The sequence below is a fragment of the Polypterus senegalus genome, chromosome 2 (genome assembly GCF_016835505.1).
Source record: "Polypterus senegalus isolate Bchr_013 chromosome 2, ASM1683550v1, whole genome shotgun sequence".
Taxonomy (NCBI): Eukaryota; Metazoa; Chordata; class Cladistia; order Polypteriformes; family Polypteridae; genus Polypterus; species Polypterus senegalus.
In genome coordinates, this window is record NC_053155.1 from 104,878,321 (window position 1) to 104,887,712 (window position 9,392).

Genomic DNA, 9,392 nt, shown 5'->3' on the forward strand with positions numbered 1-9,392 from the left:
CTACGCAGGGGTTGCTGGAATCATTGCCCTTGTTAGGGTTAAGGCACTTAGTAATATAGGAGTATTTCATACTGGAACCACTGCCTCTGTTTTCCAAAGGCAGCCAGAGAGGCATGTAGTTAGGATATTCCTTGGTGCCTCTCTCAGGTGGGGTACAAGGAATGGCCAAATGGGAGAAAACAAAGGGGAAGACTCTGAATAAACAGGAGGGATTATATCTCTGAATTGTTTTGGGAGCAGGTGGAATATTCCTTATGAGAAAAATCATGATGATAATAAAATGCTTTAATTTTTTTTTTCCATAAATCAGTACTTGTTGCCTTTTTGAATAAATTAACATCTTAGTTGTTATTATCATATGTATCCAAAACATTGATAAATTGGGTTAATTCTGAATTTTCATTTCTCCCCTTGTTCTAGGAATAATAGAAGAACCCAGTCTAGATTTACAAAAAATATTTTTTAATATTCTACAATAGAAAGGGGTTACTACAACAAATTACTCTAGCAGTTGTGAACGACCAAGGGGCATACAGCTCCCCAAACCCAGACACAACAGACACAGAGCCCAGTCTTGCCACACAGCACCCGTTTATTTTAAGAGGGGAAGCACTTTTCCTTTGCTCCCCACTACACAGCACAGTATAGTACAAAGCACTAATACCCTGTCCCTTTCTTTCTTTCTTTCTTTCTTTCTTTCTTTCTTTCTTTCTTTCTTTCTTTCTTTCTTTCTTTCTTTCTTTCTCTCAGCTCCACTCCTTCACCAGCAAGCTTTGTCCACCTCTTCCCGACTCTGGCTCCTCGAGTTGTGGCAGCTGGCCCCTTTTACACAGCACCCAGACATGTTCCAGGTGCTCCATAATCCACAGGTGGATAGAGTAGCCAAAAATTGTACTCAAGTAAGAGCAGCATTACTTCAAAAAAATATTACTCAAGTAGAAGTAAAAAGTAGTCATCCAAATCCAATTACTCAAGTAAGAGTAAAAAAGTATTTGGTGAAAAGACTACTCAAGTACTGAGTAACTGTTTGATCATAATAAATGATTTATTTTTTAGAAATGTTGTAATAAGACAGACAAAAATATAAAATAATGTGCAAATTCTGCTATTTCCAAATAATAAAATAAAAAATGAGTAAAAATAAATAACATTTTTACAAAATAAAGATGCACAAATAACACAAAGTTCCAAATCTCAGTTTTTCACTACAAAGCTTTTGAAGCCAATGCCTACAGTAGGTAACATGTATGTTTGAACAGTGAAACTACTTACACTGACTGTATAATACTACATATTCACTTGCCCTCCAAATAGCACAGCTGATAGAAAATAACATTAGAACAAGGCAGCTTGTCCACGTACGAGAAATCTCACTTTACCTTGACTGTCTGTGTCTGTGCATGTTTGGTTAAAACATGCTTGTTCTTCACTCAGTAAAGTGATGGTTAAGCTTCAGCAGGAGTTGGCTCTCATTTTTCATGTACAGGGGGTCCTCGGGTTATGACACAGTTCCATTCCTACAACAGTGATGTAACCCGAATTTTGGTTTAAGACGAAACACACCCTAGTCATTTACCTATCTTAACACATTTGCAAAATCCTAATCTAGAACATAAAAACACAACTAAGCCACAGAAAAAGAAAAAGGACATAAATATACTGTACTGTACACTGTACTGTAGTAGCAGAAAAAATGGCAAAAAATGAGTGTGAAAAAAATTCCTTGCCTTTATTCCTTTTGATCTCTTTACAATGTCTGTTTTCACTTCCTTCATGATGGCTTTCCTCTTCTTCGAAGCACTACCATCTGAAGACTCTGACTTTCGTTTAGGAGCCATGATAAGGGCCAAAAAGTTGCCACACAAAGCAACACAAATGGAACACTTCCTCCGCGTGCAACCAAACTAGTTTGCACACGTAGTCTGTAAGTATGACTCTAACGGCATAAGCCAAAACACTCACGTCTCAATTTTCTAAGTTTTTATGGAAGTGAGTGTTGTAAACTCGAAACGTCATATGTTGAGACGTTGTAACCCAAGGACCCCCCGTATTCTTTCTTTCCCTGTCCACTGTCTGTGAGGAGTTTGTGCCGCTATGCCGCCACCATAGACATATATAGGTAGACGCCGCATTCACTGTGTTGCCCAGTCGATATGATACGTCAGCACATCTGCCATATTGCGAGTGGCAAAAGTGCTATTTAAACTAATACAGGTAGAAGTGTAAATTGGGTTTTCTGATGAAAAAACAATAATGTTTAAAACAGTATCGTTTATATGCAACAAATTTTGGTGAATCGTTTAAATGCAATTATTTATATCCATGTATACATTAATAATGGCAATTATTAAATAATAATAATTCCTACCATATCAGTAACATTTCTCGGACTGCCTTCTTCCATCTCCGAAACATTTCTAGACTTTGTCCTGTTCTTACGCAACACAGTACTGAAGTATTGGTTAATGCCCGAGTCACCTCACATATAGATTACTGTAATGCTATTCTATCTGGCATCCCACAAAAACTTATCCATCGCTTAAAACTTCTTCAAAATTCTGCTGCCAGGATAATAACACTAAAAATCCACTGAACATATTACACCGATTGTCTCTCAACTTCACTGGCTCCCTGTTAACTACAGAATACAATACAAAATACTGTTCTTAACATTTAAAGCTCTCCAACTGCCTCGCTCCCCCCTTACCTCACTGATCTCCTACAAACTTGCACTCCCTCTTGCTCACTCATATTCTCATCTGCTGCTCCATTTTCTGTACAACACATCAAACTCTGTTCTATGCTGTGCTCCTCAACTCTGGAATTCTCTTCTCTCTCATATATGTCAGCTCAATTCATTTTAAAACTACCCTCAAAACTTATCTTTTGGCATACCAATTGTGAATTTACACTGTTGCCAGTGTGGTCCCGCCCAGGAGGACCAGAGGAGGGCTTGTGCCTCCTCCAGACCGCGAGGGGGCATCCGTCCTGGTTATGTTGGGGGCCACGGGTAGAGGGCTTGGAAGCCCAGCCCTGTAGGGACCCGTGGCCACCGCCAGGTGGCGCCCAGATGCCGGAATATCCCGTGTGGTCCCCGGCCGAGCTCCCAGGAGGACCAGAGGAGGGCTTGTGCCTCCTCCAGACTGCGAGGGGGCGTCCGTCCTGGTTATGTTGGGGGCCACGGGTAGAGGGCTTGGAAGCCCAACCCTGTAGGGGCCCGTGGCCACCGCCAGGCGGCGCCCAGGTGCCTGAGGAACCCTGGAGCCCAGCACTTCCGCCACACCAGGAAGTGCTGGGGAAGACGACAGGGGACACCGGACGGCTTCCGGTGCGCGCGCACTTCCGCCACACTGGGGTGTGGCTAGGACTGATTGCCGGGAAGCAGCTGGAGCCCATTCGGGTTCCTATAAAAGGGGCGAGGCAAGAGAGAGTGTGGAGGCAGCCCGAAGAGAAGGCATTGAGTGGCCAGGACTGTGAATTGGGGTTTGTGCACTAACGTGACTGTGTCTGAGTGACATAATTATTGTAAATAGTTTGTAAATAAACAGTGTGTTGGGTGGAACTATGTTGTCCATCTGTCTGTGTCCGGGCCAGCGTCCACACCAGTTATCTTTGTTTGCTAATTATTGCTTTTTAATTTATCATTCTCTTGTTTTAATTTTACTGTTGTTTAATTTTATTGTAAGATGACCTTGAGTGCTAACAAAGGCGCCTATTAAATAAAATGTATTATTATTATTATTATTATTATTATTATTATTATTATTATTATTATTATTAATTATTGAGACGAAAACTTGACCAAAGTCTGAAAGTCAAAATAGTAAGACTGCAATTGGCAGTCTGGTCTTACTTTTAACAGTGAAATAATACACTCAATGACAAAAATAAAAAATTTTATTGTATACAAATTGGCTTAATAATATCTGAAAACATTTCAGTCATTCTTCTCTCAATCTCCCTCTCTCTCTCACACACACACACGCACACACACAATTTGGTAATTTAAATATATACAGATTAGGATCTAAAATCCTTGACACAGAACTGTCTTACATAGCTTTTTCCGTGTGTTGCCACTCTGTAATTTGAGAGCATTCAGTCTGGCAATATGGTGCAGCCTTAGTTTGTGGAAGACAGACACAACTAAAGACATGAGCATGAAATGGTTGTCAATTTCAAACTGTGTTTCCTCAATGTGCTCCTTGAGAAAATTCACATCATCTGAACCAATCTCAGCCCAAACAAACTGATTGATCAAAGATCCACTGACAGCTTGCCCTAATGTCAGATAACACGCTCAGCTACATTGACCACCTTGACTGCACCCTCAGAAGGAATCATCAAACCTCCTTTGTTTTATAATGTGAGCAAGTGGTAGCTTTGATCATATGATGCCGGTACAGGATCTGTTACCAAACTAGCACAGCACATATCACAGGACAGCTTTCTCAAAATCCCATCTAAGGACTATCTCCCACTGCTTCCTGAGGTGGATTTCTTTGGGAAACTTTCAAAGTTTGAGAAATCTTAACAGCTAACAACATCTACATAGTTAGTGACTAAATATGTTTAGCCAAAACGTTGTTTGGAGGCTCACTTGAGCACATAAATACATAGCTTTGCTAGCTTAGCCTGGTATAGCTAAAGTTAAGATTATAAAAGGGATTTTCTTATGGCCAAATATAACCAAAACAATTGTTCAGCCTTACCTATTAAATGTAATCCCCAGGATCTGGTTTGGAACATACAGTGGTTTGTACAATCCCAAGCAGCACATGCGTGAGGCATCTTTATCCATTACTTCACTCCACAGCAGTACCACTCGCAATATGACGGCAACGTTGACTTATGATGCTGCTGGTCATGCGGCATCTAATAATTCTATGTCTATGGCCGCCACAGTTTGTGTGTGGTCATGTGACTGCATGGCTACGTCTGATTGGTGAAACAGAGCCATATGATTATTGTTCTACGTCTGATTGATGAAACGGAGTCTTGTGATTATTGTTGCTATATCTGTGAAACAGTCATGTAGTAGATCCACTGGCAGCTTCTCTCTGGCAAAAATATCGCGTATCTAATGGAACAAAGTAATGATTTGAGTGTTGCCCAATGTAGCGGAGTAAGAGTAGTGTTTCTTCTTCACAAATGTACTCAAGTAAAAGTAAAAAGTATGGTGCAGTAAAAGTACTCTTAGAAGTTACATTTTTTTTTTAAAAGATACTCAAGTAAATGTAACGGAGTAAATTTAACTCATTACTACTCACCTCTGCCATAATCTTCTTCTGGCTGCACTATCAGTGTGGCGGCAGCCCTGCAGAGGAGGGCTCGGCCATTCTCCATATGCCTCCTGGAGGTGGCCACGGGCTCCAAACCCATGGCACTGGTATACATCAACGGGGCTGCCCTCTGTCGTTCCGGTGTGGAGGAGTCCCACTTGGCTGTCCGTTAAACAGTATTTTTTTAGACTTCATAATTACAAAGTCTTATCAAATGGCTGTATTTATAATTATAAACTATTGTTCATAATAGATAATCATATTAAAAATTATTAACAACAGACAGCTGTAATATAACCTGGTCAGTAGGCTGCAAAGCAAAATATAAAAATATATTTCCTTCAGTATGTGATACACATTACAATTATTTCAAACGTTCAAACGAGTCCATATTTATTTTATGTATCATCTTTTAATAGCAGGGCAGCACTGTAACACAGTTTCTTTTTCAGCTGCCTCACACATCCAACTCCCTGCGTTTGAAGCTGCATGTCTTGTCCATGTGCAGTTTGCAGAATCTTTCTCTATCTGCAGAGGTATACCAACATGTACTCCAGTTTTCCTCCCACATCCCTAAAGACGTGCAGATCAGGTTAACTGATGGCTTCTAACTGATTCCTTTGTCAGTGCAAAACAGTTGTGGCTATGATTAACTAGCATTACAGTTACTGTAGGTTGCTTTCTGCTTCCAGTACTCTGGTTCAGGCCTCACTGAATTTGATTTAGCAGGTTTAAGAATGTTATGTTAGTTTTTAATAGTAAATAATAAGCAAAACATTTGACATATGCTGCCAAACAGTTAATTGCAAAAATAGATACTGCATTAATATAAGAGGAATATCAAAATGCTGTAATCACTAAAGAGCAGAGAGGCTGGACTTTGGGTTGTGCCTCCAGACTCGGATCCTTAGTTGTGGCACCTAATATTCCAATGATGAATACAAGACTAGATCATTTTACCTTCTGTTTCTTTAAAACCTATTTGAAATTCAGAAATTCAAATAATACTTAACATTCCTGGAATTTCCTTTTTTCTAGTATAGTTTGTAATATTTCTATGCCCTCAAATGTTAATAAAACCAATCTAAAAAATAATATAATTTATGACTTATATTGTTTATGGAATTCCATACTTTTAGACTGAATACATGGTGCCTTCTAGCTGAAACAGTCATCTCTTAATTGAAACTGGCAGTCTGAATATTTGTCATCATTTTCCTGATGACACAATTCCAGATATCCCGCACTCTGTACATTTGTTTTAATCCTGTCTATGGTTTATTTCTTAGGTTCTGTATTGATGCGTGCATCCCTTCTTAGCTACTGCATCTTTACAAAAGTCAGAAATGTGTTTTTATTTTAGCATGCCTGGCATCAGTCTTTTTGTTAAACCATGACATACAAAATATTTCATTACATGGTGTGAAATTTAATTGGATTTTACCATCAGGTGAATGATAAGCCTGAAGCCTTTTAATTTTCCATTTTCGCCACCACAGACAAATAAGGAGAGGCTATATTAAGATAATGCCTTTTGTAATTCATCAAATGTTTGCAGCTGCCTCTGTAGTTTACTAACCACCAGTGTTTTGCTTGCACAGCAGTACCCTGCATATTAGCCATTTCTGCAACATCTAAGGTGAACATTGGCAGCTGAACGCTTGCCCCTTGTCATGTCGGTTATGCCTCTAGTCACTTTCATTAATCTACAGCGAGGTTAAATTGTATAAATAATAGAGATACAAAGTAATCTACATGCTTAGCTGTTTGTGATCAAATAGTAAAGGAGAGTAGAAAGGCAGGCACAGTGGAATAGTTTGATTTAAAATCTCAAGCTGTCTCAATTCCTGCCTGTGAGTCACTTGGTGACCACGAGCCTGCTACGTATCCTTCCTGTGATCCAACATTAAAAAAATATCTGCAAACAGCAAAGTACCATGGCTGAATTTGTATCTTATTTTTAATAATGATATCAGGCAAATATATAATAATAGAAATAGATAAAAGGCCTGTAATGATAGATGATCTCAACTTTGTGAATTCTCTGTCTACTGCTGATTGCCTAAAATAATTTTTCCACTTACACTTTTTAACCATAGCCAAATAATTATATTGCTGGCAACCTTACATTGTCATTTTACAAAAAAAGTCTGTTACTTTTGCATCATACGTAATAATGCACATTAACATTTATGTTGTTGTAGGAACCCAAAAAATGTCCCTTTTACCGTAGTAAAGTAGAAACAACAATAAAAAAAATACCTAAAAGTATCAAATTTAGAAATATAACTGAAATATGGTATCCTTAAAATCAGCAAGCAGAAATCAGTGTTTTTCATAGTTACATTATCACTGATTTAAAGGAACTCCTTAACTATAATTAAACATTCAACATTACAGGTATAAAATACAAAGCTGTATACCTAAGAATGCAAGCAGTTTTAAAATGACAACTACTCGGCAAAATAAACTGATTTTTCTTTTCAAATTTAGATGCACTGCTCATCTAATCTATACTTAAAATATTTTAACTCTTATTTTATTATTTTCTCTAATATCTAGTTGAAATATTAAAGCCTGAGATAGGGTCATAATGTTTCTTACTCAGAATTCTTTAAAATACAAATGGCAATATACTATAGGCATTGTTACGGAATGTCTGATACCTAATACTTTGAAGGTAGGGAGACATGGTTCAACAATTGTAAATTACTGTTATAAATATTAATAATGATGTTAATTCATTGACTCCACTTCAAAGAGGATATTATACTTTCAAAGTGATTTTTATTGCATTGAGATATGTGTGTGTAAGTATACAAAATCAGATTTGGTATTATAGTGAAACACTTTTCTTTAAAATAAAATAACTAGGCCATGTATACAGTACAGCATGCATCACTTTTGTAGGAGTTTAACAAATTTCAAGCATTCTGGTCTCTCTCTGTCTTTCTTTCAGTCATGCTACATGTGAGTTTGTGATGCAGCAGTACAGTGAATCCATTCTGTTACATTAAAATGAATTCAACAAGAATAAAGGGACACAGTTGAAAACTTGTAAATTTCCCACAAATGTTAGAAAAGTTTTCTTCTCAAAGAGAACTATAAATTCATGGAATAATTTACCAAGTAGTGTGGTGGAAAGAAGGACATTAGAGATCTTCAAAACTCGACTTGATATTACCTTGGAGAGATTAGGCGAACAGGATTGGAAAACGACTGAAACTTGCAATGCTTACGCCATTCCAGTAGGTTGCACATTGAGTTTTTACCCTGGTCTCTTGCAAGGCAAGTTATGGTAAAGGTTGTGTTGAGGCAGTCCAATCTGCTTGGTACATTAAGAAAAGAAACAAAGACATTTTGTACATTGTGCAGAAATTTTCTCTGCAGTTATGCAGAATATCCGCAGATTTTCTGAAGTCACATGCGTACCATTATATGATACTTTGAATTATAGATTGCACCTTTTATATGCAAAATATATAGTTTCACATATTACCAGTATCCTCTGTCTGGAAAGTGTTGCCCAGAAGGTAAAGAATATAACATCAGTTTGTTAATTTCATCCTGCATGTTTTTGTCCAGGATATGTTCTGCAATGGTGTTTGGACTTTACTTGAATTATTCCTAAACATTTAAATCAGATACACATTATTGTCTGCAAAGATTTCTGTATAACGGCAACATTGCTGTCGTTAAAGTCAGTACCTGCCGTCTTTTTACCCAAAACCCTTGGTTATACATTTTGTAGTTCAACATATTAAAACACATTATTGTAAAAACAAACTTAAGACAGTGCTTAGCTAAGCCCATAAATTTGCTTTCAAACATCATATAAATATATTTCAAATAGGTATGTGCCTGATAGAGACATATTCCAAAACTAATGTAAGTCCTTCATTTTGAATATTCTGAATGAATAAGCTTTTGGTATTATTTTTGAACCTCTATTCACAATTCAGACAAAAAAGCAATCCATCCAACTCTCTAGGACTTGCCCAAGAAAATAGCTTTCAAACAAATGTTTAGAAAATTGTTAGAATAAACACAGTATACCGATCTAGACGGCTTTACTTTTTGTAAACTGCTCAAGGTATTTAATTCATCTTT